This window comes from Conger conger, chromosome 10 (genome assembly GCF_963514075.1).
Source record: "Conger conger chromosome 10, fConCon1.1, whole genome shotgun sequence".
NCBI classification, from domain to species: domain Eukaryota; kingdom Metazoa; phylum Chordata; class Actinopteri; order Anguilliformes; family Congridae; genus Conger; species Conger conger.
The window spans coordinates 8,593,103-8,608,215 of record NC_083769.1 but is presented as its reverse complement, the minus strand read 5'-3'; the positions used below and the strand labels follow the sequence as shown (position 1 = coordinate 8,608,215).

At 41.5% G+C, this 15,113-nt stretch overlaps 1 protein-coding gene and 1 long non-coding RNA gene across 2 annotated transcripts in view; both read right to left on the bottom strand.

The window, feature by feature from the left end:
- Positions 1–15,113, bottom strand: part of LOC133138801 (mitochondrial import inner membrane translocase subunit Tim17-A-like) — a 45,491-nt gene that overhangs the window by 15,359 nt on the left and 15,019 nt on the right. The window lies entirely within an intron of this gene.
- On the bottom strand, positions 11,559–13,316 carry LOC133138286 (uncharacterized). Its single transcript, XR_009709707.1, has 3 exons — positions 13,179–13,316; positions 12,010–12,333; positions 11,559–11,690 (listed from the first exon to the last, which is right to left on the bottom strand). It is a non-coding gene; the product is annotated as an uncharacterized LOC133138286 (long non-coding RNA).

Sequence of the window (15,113 nt, the reverse complement as noted above, 5' to 3'; positions counted from 1 at the left end):
GCTCAAAGCAAACCACCAAACAGAAATGCATTATACAAACCCTGGGTTCAATCTGAGAAGAAGACTAACATGATAAGTAACATATGCATCACAGCTGGTGAGAATATGATTTTTGACAAAGCAAGAATGTGTCATGGATATTCAAAAAAGATTGAACTTCCTGAACTTCCTGTTGCAGACAGCCTTGTTGTGGTTGGTGCAGCTCTGGGCGTGTTAGCATGTCTAATTATGGCTGCTCTTGCAGCCATACTCAGAAGAAGATCAGTTTCAAAGTCACTTGGTAAGACCAACCGCCATACACAGTTTGGACAACGTTACTGATCAAAACCATCCGACATTTTGCTCAAGCAGTCGGTGCTTAGGCAGAAACTTGTGTGCTTGCGCTGACAGTTAATAAGTTCAAAGAATTACATTCAACCCCCATATTTCAGTTTGTTGAAAGAAGCCTGGTCATACCACCAAGTGCTTTAATAAAGGATTAGGGACCTATTGCATAATTTAACCCTGGTTTACTGTCTTTCTATACCCTTAAATCCAGCGGACTTGTCCATCTCTGTAGACAGTGTACTGGTAAGTAGCATCTTATTTCTAAACCCTTATTATTGTACGCATACATTCATAATGGGAAGAAAAATATAGAAGCACGTATCAAAAGGGACAGAAAAATCTGGGAAAAGAATTATGAGCCTGATTATAAAAGGCAAACCACCAACTGGGAAGAAAAAAAAGCACACTTAAATACTAGGTTATACAGGTATTGTATACAGTGGATGGCTATATTATGAGGAAGTGCTTATAAATTTGCTCAAACGTAAAAGAAACACTAATTGTAAAAGCGTAAAAGTGTAAAAGTGTTCTATTGGCTCCAACATGTCTCCCTCAGGATGAAGAGGACCCTGAGCATGTGTATGATGAATACACTGACACAGTTGTATACAGCACTATTGGTCTGCCCCAGGAGGATTCTGAGCAGGCGTACTGCACGGTGCAGTTCTCAGACCTTCAATCGAATGAGAATGACCTGTACTCACTGGTGATGATGAAAGTTATGGAAAAGGTACAGTGAATTTTGTTAAAATGATTTTGGTTGAATTGCTCATTTTCTAAACAGCTGTATTATGTATGTGTTGGACCACAGTCAAATGATGAAAGGGCACATAGTCCACAGTTGAGGCTCATGACTTAGCAAAAGTGTTTGATCAAATAAATTGACCAAATTAGGTAATTAACAGCAGAAGTTGGCACAAAATAAACAAATGGAATAGCTCTTATCATGTGCCCCTGAGAAATACAGTCAGGCGCTTGTTACAGACACTGTGATGATGACTTCAGAAAACTACATGATTTCAGAAAGTATTCAGACCCCTTCACTTTTTGCACACTTTATTGTGTTGTAGATTACATTTTAAATGGATAAAATTGCTTTGCCCATCAACCTATACTCAATAACCCATAATGACAAAGTGAAAACACGTTTTTTGAAATTTTTGCAATCAAAAATGAAAATCTCTCATTTATATAAATAATCAGACCCTTAATTCAGTATTTTGTAGAGACCCCTTTGGCAGCAAGACTGAAAGGGGCTTCATGTCTTCTTGGGTAAGTCTCTACAAGACTGCCATCTTTAGGTCTCTCCACGGATGGGGTTTAAGTCTGGGCTTTGGCTGGGCCAGTCAAGGCCAGTCAGAGACTAGTCTCGAAGCCACTCCAGCGTTGTCGTGAATGCTTTGGGTCTTTGCCATGTTGAAAGGTCAACTGTCCCCCCAGACTCAGGTTGCCTGAGGTTCCCTCAATTCGGACCAGTCTCCCTGTCCCTGCCACTGAGAAGCACCCCAAAAGCATAATGCTGCCACCACCATGCTTCACTGTAGGGATGCCCTTTCTCACTACCTACTCCACTCAGCTCCTTGTACAAGCAATGGTCCTGTCCCGCCTGGACTATTGCAATTCTCTGCTGGCTGGCCTTCCAGCATCTGCCATCAGACCCCTACAACTGATCCAGAATGCTGCAGCTGTCTGGTATTCAATGTTCCCAGACATTCACATGTCACCCCCCTGCTCAGCAACCTCCACTGGTTGCCTGTTATGGCTTGCATCAAATTTAAAACTTTGGCGCTCGCATACCAGGCAGTTAAAGGATCAGCCCCTGTATATATTCAATCCCTTATCAAGACCTATACACCAACAAGACCCCTCCGTTCTGCCACTTCGTGCCGTCTGGTGCCTCCCCCTCGCCACACCTGCACTTCACGCTCACGACTGCTGTCTGTCCTGGTCCCACGGTGGTGGAATGACCTCCCGGTGGATGTCAGAACGGCAGAGTCTCTGACCTCCTTCAAGCGCAGACTGAAGACTCATCTCTTCAGGCTATACCTTTCCCTCCCTAACTCACCACCATGATTAGCCTTAGACTGTAATGGCACTTATGTATAGATATTGTTACTTGTAGAGGTATTGTTTTTTTTATTTGCTGTTGTATTGTTGTATTCTAGCTGCCAACTGTGGTATGCTAGTTTGAAAGTTGATTGTACTCTCCAAGGGTTCTGATTTTCTATATATTTACACTAGGACTCGGAACTGTACTGTCCTCTCAGGTCCTCTTTGCACTTGTTCTTGTGTTTGATTTGCACTTTGTTGTACGTTGCTCTGGATAAGAGCGTCTGCTAAATGCCATGTAATGTAATGTAATGTAATGGATGGCATTAGCCAGGTGATGAGCAGTGCCTGGTGTTCGCCGGACATAGTGCTTGGTGTTCTGCCCAAAGAGTTCAATTATTGTCTCATCAGACCAGAGAATCTTTGTTCTCATGAGTCCTATAATGGCAAACTCCAAATGGGCTGTCATATGCCTTTTACTAAGAATGGCTTCCATCTAGCCACTCTACCATAAAGACCTGACTGATGGAGTGCTGCTGAGACAGTTGTCCTTCCGGCAGGTTCTCCCATCTCTGCAGAGGACTTCTGAAGCTCTGTTAGAGTGACCGTTGGGATCTTGGTCACCTCCCTGACCAAGGCCCTTTGTGCCCGATTACTCAGTTTGGCCGGACAATTATATCATTGAGGTCAACAGAGAGCTCCTCAGACTTCATGGCTTGGTTTTTATCCTGAAATGCAGTGTGATTTGTGGGACCTTATCTACACAGGTGTGTGCCTTTCTAAGCTATAGCCAATCAATTAAATTTGCCACAGGTGGACTCCAATCAAGTTCTAGACACATCACGAGTATAACTACAGCAAAGAGGATGGATATACCTGAGTTTAGAGTGACACAGCAAAGGGTCTGAATACTTATGTAAATGAGAGAATGTCAAAAAACTGGTTTTCACTTTGTCATTATGGGCTATTGAGTGTAGATGTAGAGATTGCATGAAAAAGTGTTAAGCATTCTTGAACTTTTAGCAGCGTGTTCAGACAAACAAGAGTGAACTCAACACTGTAAAATTATTTTGACATTTAGTTAAAAAATAATCACTAATTTTGGTCTTGAGTGGTTCAGTCTGCAAAGATGCCACATCGACAGGCCCAGTAGTTAGAGATTTAAGTCTGGGCTGTGACCAGTACTGGATGAATGATACTGGTTGGTATAGTTACCACCAATCAGGTAGTGTACTTTGTAGTACTGCACTTCTGACTCACTTATAATTGTAAATAATCTAAAGATTGACTAAATACACATGCAGCATGAACAAAACAAAGACATATACTCAGTCAATATCAGCTGTAAATACAGCCTTGTTCAGAAATGTCAGTATGTGTGCAACTTGTAGTGTTCCAAACTAGTTTTCCTGTAGAACAGTGTGGCCTATGTTTTGCTTTGTTACATGTATTGTTTTGTTGAGCATATCACTTGTCTTTGTCTAAACAATTTACTTACCTGTTATGTATCTTCAGAAGAGTATCATTGCGTTGAATGTCTGATGCAATAATGGCATTGATGATGATGAAACATTTTATTGGCTTGTTCTTTCCTATTTCACATATTCACTTGAGCAAAACGAGCACATGTTAGGTTTCGTGTTTTCGATGCATTGTATTCTAAGTGCGTCACGTTTCCGTGTTTTTGTTATCTCTGTGCACACTGTAGCCGCCTTGTTAGTTTGTTCACTTCATTCATTCGTTTCGCCTGTGTTACACTTCCTGATTGTTTCCCACACCTGATTGCCATTCCCTCTGCGTTTACTGTGTTATTTAAACCCCGTTGTTTGTCCAGTTCCCCACCAGATTGTTATGTGTCAACTCCATACTTTCCAGCGTTACCTGATTGATTTCTGTTATGTCCCATTTCGTCCCCTACTTCCACGTTTAGTTACTCCCGACTGTTTTATTTTGACCTGCAGTGTATCGACCTGTTTTCGTTTCTGGATTCCATTTCTGTCTGTTTAGCCCGCCTGTTATTGACCCTTCGCCTGTGCCAACGATTACATTTTGGATTATCCCTGATATACGCGTTTGCTGGAGTTTTTACCCATGCCTGGACTACGAACTGCCTTATCCTCGCCTGTCTGACCTGCATTTTTATAATAAAGACTTTTATTATAAACTCTACACCTTGGTGTCACATCTGGGTTGTTTGTTCTATGGACCTGATAGCACATTAGTTGATATTATTTTAGCTTGACAACAGTTTACTACCCTTTCTTATGTGCTGATAGCTATTTCTGACTTTCTTGTGTCCTTCAGGATATAAAATAGTTCCTGATCCTCCCACAGTACTCTGTGGCCTGTAGGACGTAAGGCTAAGCTAAGTTCTTAAGAAACACACAATATAAAGACATTTCAAGAGATTCTTTTTAAAGATTTGGCTCCACATAACCATGTGATGTCAACCTATTTTGACAGGGTTGACACAATGCCTCTCATTTTCAGGGTTAAATGGGTAGATGAGCAGCAGACATTTGCATGATTCAGTGAGTGGGAGGATGAGAGGACCAACCAGTTTGCATTGATTTTCATGGAATAAAGTTTCCATACACTCACACCAAAGATCTTCTGCTTTTATGGTGAAGCCGCTATATAGCATGCTCTAGAGGTGACTGGTGAAACCAAATGAGAGAGAGAACCAGATGAGAGAACTGTTGGCACAGTTGGATCAAGTTCTGCTTCTCAACAGCTTAAAATGGCACACGCCAAAACACAGTGCAGGGTCTATGTACGGGTTATATTATTTGTACTTCTTAATTTATAAGTCAAAATATACAATACATGACAGTATCACACACAATTACAAGATGACCTATATTAGAATTTACATCCATGAAATTGCATGGTATGGTGGTATAGCAGCGTGGTTATATCATATCTATGAATAGCCTTCAAAAAAAGCTACACTTTATTAGGAACATTTTATAACTTTATTACACCTACTTATTCATGCAATTATCTTATCAGCCAATTGTGTGGCAGCAGGGCAATGCATACAATCATGCAGATATGGGTCATGTTCACATCAACCATCAGAATGGGGAAGAAATGTGATCTAAGTGACTTTGACCATGGAATGATTATTCGTGGCAGACAGAGTTTGAGTATTTCAGGAACTGCTGATCTCCTGGGATTTTCACGCACACTAGTCTCTAGACAGCAGTTCCGCAGACAGAAACGCAGTGTTCCCCAGAAATGTAAGTAGTAGACCAAAGAGAAAAAGTAGCCGACCAAGGGGGTTCAGATGATGTCCCCTGGCATTTTTTTTCTGATGTAATTTGGAGGCATCTGGTGCATTTTAATATGTTGAATGCATTTTAAATTGATTTATTCTTAAGCAGTAAGAGAACGGCAAAGGTGTATTTGTAGATGCCAAATCCCCCATTTGTGTCCCTACCAATGTCAAAATCAAACCTATGCCCTTGGACTCTTCCCACTAAAGAGACAACAATGCTCTGCTAAGCTTCTCTCAGAGAGAGGGAACTGATGTGACTGTGTGAATTTGAAGTAATTTGTTTATCAGGGCATGGGCTTCTTCTGCCTCAATCTCTGCACTGCATGGAGGCTCTCTGTGGGCCTGTCTGTGAGGCTGACTGGGGCCTGACTGGCTGTGGTGTGGAGGCTGACTGTGAGGTACCGTTCAGAGGACCCAGACGCAGACCAGGGAGTATGCAAAAACCTTTGTCTTTATTCAGTCCAATTTCAAGCCAGGTAATCAGAGTTCAAACAATGCCAGAATCGAGATGCAAAAGAATGGTACAAAAAGTACAAAAAGGGCTAGGCAAAAACAATGTCAATGAAGGTGGAAGGAAAAAGTCAAAATAACCAAATAATCAAAAGGCAAACAAAACAGAAGGGTAAGGCAAACTTGGTGTCAATGGCAATGAAAATTGATCAATGTTCTGACAAGGTATCAAGCAGAGACTGGGGCTTAAATACATGAGGGGAAGTGACATACTAGTCGGAGCACGGGAGTGAGGAGGGCTGAACAAATAAACAACAGGTCAAGAACATAATGGAGTAATGAAACAATAACAAGGAGGAAACAAAAACGCGGCTCCGGATTAAGGAGAAGACAATTGCGTAGAGTTAGGAGACACAGTGATAGTGAGAGACCGGTGTGAACACTTTGCTGAAACTAAGCAAGTAGTCAGTGACAGTGAACAGACAGGCGGAGTTACAGAGCAGACAGATAACGTTAGTGAGTTAGTAACACGATTAAATCTAAACGACCCAAATTAAGTGACTGCTAGTTTATTCATTCAGTGTATTCATATAATTAGTACTGTACAATATCGAAATTAGTAGTTGTTAGTAAGAATAGTGCTGTACAACATTAACTAGCGAGAAAAGCAGGAAGTAAGGAAATGCGAGACTGAGACGGAATCGTTGACACCCAGAAATCTCCGAAATGACCCGAATAGTGCAGCACGCAGACAGGGGGGTGACTATGCCTCGAAAACATCCTGACACAGACATAACAGGGGATGACGAAATGCAATGAACAGTGATGGATGATGAACAGAAAGGCAGGTATGATAATGAAAAATAATAAACTACAAGAATTTAACAAATAAACTAACAGACAGACTCAGAAACATAACAGACTGATCTCCCTCTACAAAACCAAAAACAATTCCAATATGATATTTCATTCATTCATTCTTCACATTAATTTAGGACTCAAATGGAATCACTCAGGTCTTTCTTAAAAATGAAATACCCTATTGGTAAAATCATAATTAAGCACATAATTAAGACTGGGAAGGAATCGTTGACACAATACAATCAAATTTAGTGTATTTTTGCCAATTCATAATCACCTGATAAATCCATTAATGTCTTTATTCATGTTTCTGTTCAGTAGCCTAAATAATATGCACATTTCACATTACATAATGTAAAATATATTCTATAGGCTACAGAAATTGTATATAAGACATTTTCTGCTGCAACAACAAATGACGATTGGCTTCGCTCAATTACCAAAAAGGCTTTTAATCCAAAGTGACGTACAAGTGCATAGGTTCTTACACAAGCTAAAGCATCACATCCATAACTAGTGAAATACACAGTCATTGTAAGTGTAAGGGGGGGGGGGGGGATCAGGAGGGAGGACTAAGGTACAGTTTGAAAAGGTGTGTTTTTAGTCTGCGTCGAAATAGGGGGAGGGATCCTGCTGTCCTGACAGTGGTAGGCAAGTCATTCCACCACTGAGGAACCAGAACGGAAAACAGGCGTAAACGTGCAGCTTGACTGCCAGGTGCTCGTAGTGAGGGAACCATAAGGTGACCAGATCTGGCAGACCTGAGTTATCTAGCTGGGGAGTAGGCAGTGATTAAGGATTGGATGTAAGGTGGGGCAGTCCCCTTAGCAGCCTGAAATGCCAACAGTAGGGCCTTGAATCGGATGCGTACGGCAATAGGAAGCCAGTGGAGGCCAATGAGGAGTGGGGTGACATGAGCCGACCTGGGCTGACTGGTGATCAGGCGGGCTGCAGCATTCTGGACCAGCTGGAGGGGCTTGATGGCACACGCTGGGAGACTGGCTAGGAGGGAGTTGCAATAATCCAGGCGGGAAATGACAAGCGCCTGGACTTGGAGCTGGCTGGCTTTCTCCGTCAGGAGATGACGGATACAGCAAATATTGTAGAGGAAGAACCTGTAGGTTCTGGCAGTGGAGGATACATGTGGAGCCAGGGTGAGGCAATTATCAAGAGTCGCCCCAAGATTCTTGGCCGTATGGGAGGAGGATACCACAAAGTCCTCAACAATCAGTGAGAGGTCAATCGTCAGAGAGGACTTAGCAGGGATGTAGAGAAACTCAGTCTTGGCAAGGTTAAGCTTCAGATGGTGGGAAGTCATCCACGCAGAGATATCAGCCAAGCAGGCAGAGATCTGTGTGGTGACCTGGGTATTGGGGGGGAAGGAAAGAAAGTGTCAGCATAAGAATGATAAGAAAAGCCATGGGAAGAGATAACAGAACCAAGAGACATGGTGTATAGAGGGAAGAGGAGAGGACCAAGAACTGAACCCTGCGGGACTAGTTTGTTGGGGGTGAGGGTCAGAGACTGAGCCCCTCCAAGTCACCTGGTAGGAGTGACCCGGGAGGTAGGAGGAAAACCATGCCAGTGCAGATCCTGTGACACCCATCCCAGTCAGCAATGAGAGCAGAGTCTCACGGTTGACTGTATCGAAGGCGGGCGACAGGTCAAGGAAGATGAGGACAGAGGGTTGGGATTTGGCTTTGGCAGAGTGGAGTGCCTCAGTGATCGCAAGCAGACTATGTGCCTTTTCATTATTTCACTGTGGTCCAACACATACATAATACAGCTGTTAATACAGCAATTAAACCAAAATCATTTTAACAAAATTCAGCACAGACGACCCAGGCCCAAGAATTGTTTTGCCACAGACCACTCACAAAATTGGGTGGGTCCATACCCCAATTTTGTCCAGACATGTGGACCTTCTAGCCATTCAACGACTGAAAAACCTGAAACACTAACCTACACAGGCCCGGGAGGCAATCTTCCCTCAATGAGACATCACCAGTGAGTACAGGTCATTCTCATTCGATGGAAGGTCCGAGAACTGCACCGTGCAGTACGCCTGCCCAGAATCCTCCTGGGGCAAATCAATAGTGCTGTATACAACTGTGTCAGTGTATTCATCATAGACATGCTCAGGGTCCTCTTCATCCTGAGGGAGACAAGTTGGAGCCAATAGAACACTTTTACACGGTCTAGGGCACCATTCATAACAGATCTGTTCCATGTCATGTTAATTAATTATAATTAGTACCTTGAAAAGTGTCTAATTCTGGGGTGTATGAGTATGTGGTATGCCCTGCTCATAATTGAGAAGACGGCATAACTGCTACCAAAATGTATCAGGGATCCTAAATTCTGGGACTGGTGCTCTGTTATTCAGTGCTTATGGGTAATTGAGTTTTTAAAGCGGTTAATTACACTGGCCTCACTCAAAAACCAGCAGAGCCAGTAACTCTCCAGAACGTCTCGACTGGAATCTGGGAGATGAACTGCCTCTGGATTAAAAATGTATCAAAGGTAAAAATTAATAGCAATTAGTGTTTCTTTTACGTTTGAGCTCATAATAAAGCCATCCATTGCCAATACCTATATAACCTAGTATTTAAGTGTGCCTGAACCCAATTTTTTTTTTTTCCCAGTTGGTGGTTTGCCTTTTATAATCAGGCTCATAATTATTGCTCATAGTTATGAATGTATGCGTATAATAATAAGGGTTTAGAAATAAGATGCTACTTACCTGTACATTGTACACAGAGACGGACAAGTCCGCTGGATTTAAGGGTATAGAAAACCAGGGTTAAATTATGCAATAGGTCCCTAATCATTTTTTAAAGCACTTGGTGGTATGACCAGGCTTCTTTCAACAAACTGAAATACGGGGCTTGAATTTTTTTAACTTATTAACTGTCAGCGCAAGCACACAAGTTTCTGCCTAAGCACCCAGTGATTGAGCAAAATGTCGGATGGTTTTGATCAGTAATGTTTTCCAAACTGTGTACAGTGGTTGGTCTTACCAAGTGATTTTGAAACTGATCTTGTTCTGAGAAAGACCGCAAGAGCAGCCATAATAAGACACGCCAACATGCCCAGAGCTGCACCAACCACAACAAGGCTGTCTGTAACACCTAACAGAAAGCAGTAGTTCAGGAAGTTCAATCTTTTTTGAAGATTCATGACACATGCAGAAGCAATTCACACATTAAATTTAGCAAAAATATTTTTAGATTTTAGATTTAAGATGAATAACATTAGAAGGGCTTTGCCCATTTCAGTGCTATAATCTGGATTATTTCTGCAATTATTCTGCAATAATCCAATATTCTATGCCAAAGTATTTTTTATCAGACATTGACCCTGTAATGAATGCATTTCCCTTAAAAACCCATCATCATTTGATGCACTATAGTGCCAGTGCTTCAAGTAGTGCAGCATTCTACCCTGTATTGTGAAACCTTGAATTAATCTAAAACTCAGTTTAAAGGTTATATTCCAATTACCGTTGTTTCCATCCAATGTCAGTGGGACTGTGGCAGTTTCCATTGAGTAATCTGTAAAAGAAGGCCGTAGTAGATCACTTATTGAATGTCACAATCAAGAAATGATGGATCCACATAAAACTTGAGTGAAATTATTTTACTTCTCTCTAAAGCATAGATGGATAACATAGCTGTACCTTAGACCTGCATTTTAGTGAAATACTTTTTATTTAAAAAATATAACAGAAAAGGACTCTCAACATGTGAAGGAATTTCAGTGTATTTGAAGAAGCACTGTGCCTTTTTAAATAATAGACTTACTATGTACAGTACATATACCTATATTTCATATACTGTAAGGTATTACATTTCTGAAACTAACCAGTTTGGCCAGTACCCCAGATAGTGTCAAATGTCATGTGTGGGCTTAAATGATATATGTCTAAGAATATATCTGCAGCCAAATGAGCAGTTCGTAGTGCACAAGATCATTGCTATGACTTCCTAAAACTGCACTCATTTACAGTATACTGCTTATTTTGGTTCTTTGTCAGTTCCTATTTTGGTTAAGATGTTTGCATGTTCAGATCTGAATGAAAGGCAAGCAAGAACGGCTGGCAAATGCATGGGGGACACACCACTCACAAACTCACAAGTTGAGTTTTTGATATATATCTCTCGGGTTACTCTAAAATCACATGCACATTTTTTGATCATGACACAGATGCAAACATTGTGGGAGGAGTTGTCTGCAAATGTATATATATTTAATAGATTCAGGCTATCTAGAGTTTATCCTGTTGAAATTCAACTCTTAAATGCATGTAGGCTATTGGTAGTGGTTTCCAGTGCATCCATGAATAATACAGGATTAATAGAGATCATGAAGAGACTAAATGATTCGTATCATAGAATGCTAGGTGTCTGTGTATATGTGTGTGTACATGCATTGAGAGAGAGAGAGAGTGAGAGAGAGAGAGAGGGAGAGGAAAAGGGAGAGGGGAGAGAGAGAGAGAGAGAGAGAGGGGGGGGGAGGGAGAGAGGGAGACGTGAGAGGGAGAGAGGGAGAGAGAGAGAGAGAGAGAGGGGGAGGTTATTCTCACAGGGAGGTGTGGAGAAAGGGACTCTCCATTCTTGCTCAGCACTGAAGGCAGTTCCCGTCGGTCTGACGGAGCTGCTGTGTGGTGAACCCCCGCCACTCTGAACAGCAGAGGGGGGCAGTGTGGCTGCAGGAACCGTTGCTGCACAAGCATAAAAACATGCATCAACCTCCTGACCACAGGGTGTCAACCAAAGCAGTTATTATTATAATATGTATCCAGATAAGCGCTCAAATGCTTACTCAAAATGAGGTGTGTTGTGCTCAGCAATGAAGTGGTGTACTGACGGCAGTCGTATATTCCTAACTCTAAAGTATCAGCACATATTACAATTACCAATCAGCGCCTCTTTTTGACTTATGCGCATAACTCATGGCTGTCATAGAGCGGATACAGTCGAATTATTGTGGCATGCACATACAAAGAAAGAATAGAAAGGTGAGGTTTGGGTAAGTTATACCTTGACTGACAGTCACTTTTACTTTGACCTTCCAGTCTCTGCCCCATGTATCTATTCCACAGTAATAGAGGCCTGCGTCCTGTAGACTCAGTTTTATGATGGTCATACTGAAAATGCGCCCGTGGGAATTGTCATTCAGGAGGAATCTTCCTTCACTGACATCCGACGTATCACTTCTGATAAGAACATCCCATCTCCAACATGGATGACGGCAGACATACTTTGTTAGATGCAGATAACCATCTGGATATGGACACTTGATGTTTAAATCTCCACCTTCAGTTCCATGTGCTTCAAGTACATCGCCCATTGCTGTCCAGTGAACTTGATGCACCGGCAAAAACATAAACAAAAAAGTAAAAAAAAAAATTCAAGATTTTAAAAGTTAATTTAGCTGCGTTATCAAACACAAAACTAACACAAAAAATCTGGCCAAAAGTTTTACAAATGATTTATATGTTATATGTAATTTTATTATGTACAGTAAATTTCTACTGTGTTGGCTGCTACCTTGGCCAGATCTGTTTTGAAAAAGAGAGTCCGGATCTCAATGCAGCTTCCTGCTGAATAAATAATAAGTAAAATAAATGTACGTGTTTGAAATTTTCATCACAAATTGATTTCAGGAGGGCCAGAAATTACCGATATGAGTTTGCTAAACTGTGTTTGTGCAGAAATACATGAACTCTTCCAATTAATCAGGAGTCTGTCGTAAAAATATTGATTGAATCTAATGATTGTGTACATTACATGTACTTTCATGTAAGTATTAATAAAGTCACTGAACCATTAGTCATTTTCAGTGAAGCAAAATTATGTGTGGAAAATGTACTTTGCTGCAAAAACTATACACATTTCCTTAACAATCTCTTAAAATACAAAGTAAAACTTCAATAAAAAACATATATAGGCTAAAAAATAATTACCATTGGTTTCAGGTCAATTTGATTAATGTCAAATACCAATCACAAGCAATGCAAATCACATCATGGCAGCATGCAACACCAGCCTATGAAGCTACAAAGGGAGACGTTTCTGCAAAAGGGATATGCAGTGTTACCGTCATGTCTCATTCCTGCCCAGTGTCTGTTCCATCCTCTAAAGTACCTAAGGGATTCTGGAAAAAACAAAAAACTTTGCTTGAGGAAATACAGAAGACAAGGACTTACTTGCTAGGAGAGAGAGGATCTGCAGAGGGTATTTCATCACAAACCCAGTTCAAACTGACATCACAGCAGGCTCGTTCAACACACTATAGATATGACTCAAGAGAAGATCACACCTGCTGCACTTGGCGACCACTTCTCACTCAGATATCTTATGAAGAAATCACATTTACCAACCCTATGAAAGCTCTGGTCACAACAGAAATGTGGGCTGGTTTAGGGGAGGAAACTACACAGACAATAGCACCGCAAATTTCCGTGATGGATACAAAAGGAGCCGCCACATCCAAGACCCATTTCAGATCCTGGAATTGTTTGACACCCAAGTGATCTGAAAACGGAAGTCACCGTTTCAGAGTATTTCAAGTGATTTTACAGTCAAATGATGTGAATTTGTTTGCATTGAGGAAGTGACTACGTGGCAAAATGGATAGAGAATTGGGTCTTGTAACCACTGGCGCTGAATGGGGGGAGGTGAGGTGGTGGTGGTGAAGGGGGAGGGGGGGCGTTAGTCCAATGACAAGAGCCCTGACTAACAGTGGCCCTCAAAAACGGGGAGAGGTCCTATATTTGCTTCGCATGCAAAGCCCCGCCATCGCACCCTTATGCAAGGTACTAAACATAACCTCTTTCCAGCTGTCAAAAAATGTCATTTAAACTCAAATAAAAGATAATATTCCCCCAGCACTGTATTTCATGATGTGTGACGTGTTATGTATTAATATTTTCAACATTTGAGATGCTGGATTGATTGCCCAGCTAGCCAAAATACTACGTTAGTCATTATGAAATGCTATGGAAACACCTGCTGAGTCATGTAACGGAAAGTAATCTTTGCAAGTTAATTTAAATGATAAAAAGATGAGTGACTTCACCCTACTATAAAATCTTGAAAATTGCCTTGAAAATTGAGCTAGTGAAGTTGGTCATAAGCTGGGTATGAGATGGTCAACCACAAAGTGCTGCTAGCTAGCCTGAGTCGGTCAGCCAGCCTTGCTAACAACATGCCCAGACCAGTGAGTGAAAGTCAGGGAACATTACTAAAGCGCTAGAGCGAGTTAACTATGCTATCACAAAACTAAAATACAAGTGCTAAATCCACAGACTATATCCACAACTAGGCCAAAGAACAGAAATCTAGAACCATAAAAACACCATAACCTAAATTAATACACAAAGGGGAAAGTGGCTGTGGGCGTTTCAGTTTGGTGGACTGTGTGTATTCAGTAGTTTTTTCTATAACCAAAGATTTTGAGCAAGATTGTATCAAGTTCTGTTTTTAACTTCATGAGCAATTTTCCAAAGGCTAGCCCTCCTCTGGTGTGCCAATCTCCCTTCCACTGAGTGCATGTACCGAAATCACATTGTGCCACAATAAACAAGTACAAACATTGCCAAGACACCATTTAACATTGCATGGGGGTTATTGATGTACATTACTAGTAGTACATTAAAGCACTCTCTTCATATGACATCGCACTGTCGGGGATAGGGTAATATGATGGCAAGAGAACTAGATTAGAACTAGAACTAGATCTTGTCTGGTACAGTTGAGCCAACCAAGAGGACCAGACAGCAGGGTTTGTATTTTTTGAGAGTATTTCATAGGTTCCAATAGAGCAGACAAGCTCAGCAAAACTCAGCATATTCGACCCAGGTCTGGGTGACGTACCCTTAATCGAGGCACTGCGCCTGAATTTCTTCAATAAATATGCACATATGCAAGTCGACAATAAGAGCGCCTGCTAAATGCACACACGTAAATAACCCACAACAGAGCAAGGGAATCATCGCGCTTCTAGTTTGACTTTATTGTTAATGTTGTCCAATCTGTCATACAGATCTTGTGTGTGGCATGAACCGACAGTGAAAGCAGCCCCGTCGCGGCCGAGCTCGTACTGCAGGTCTGCGCTGTACACTGCCGCGGTCCTCAGTCGT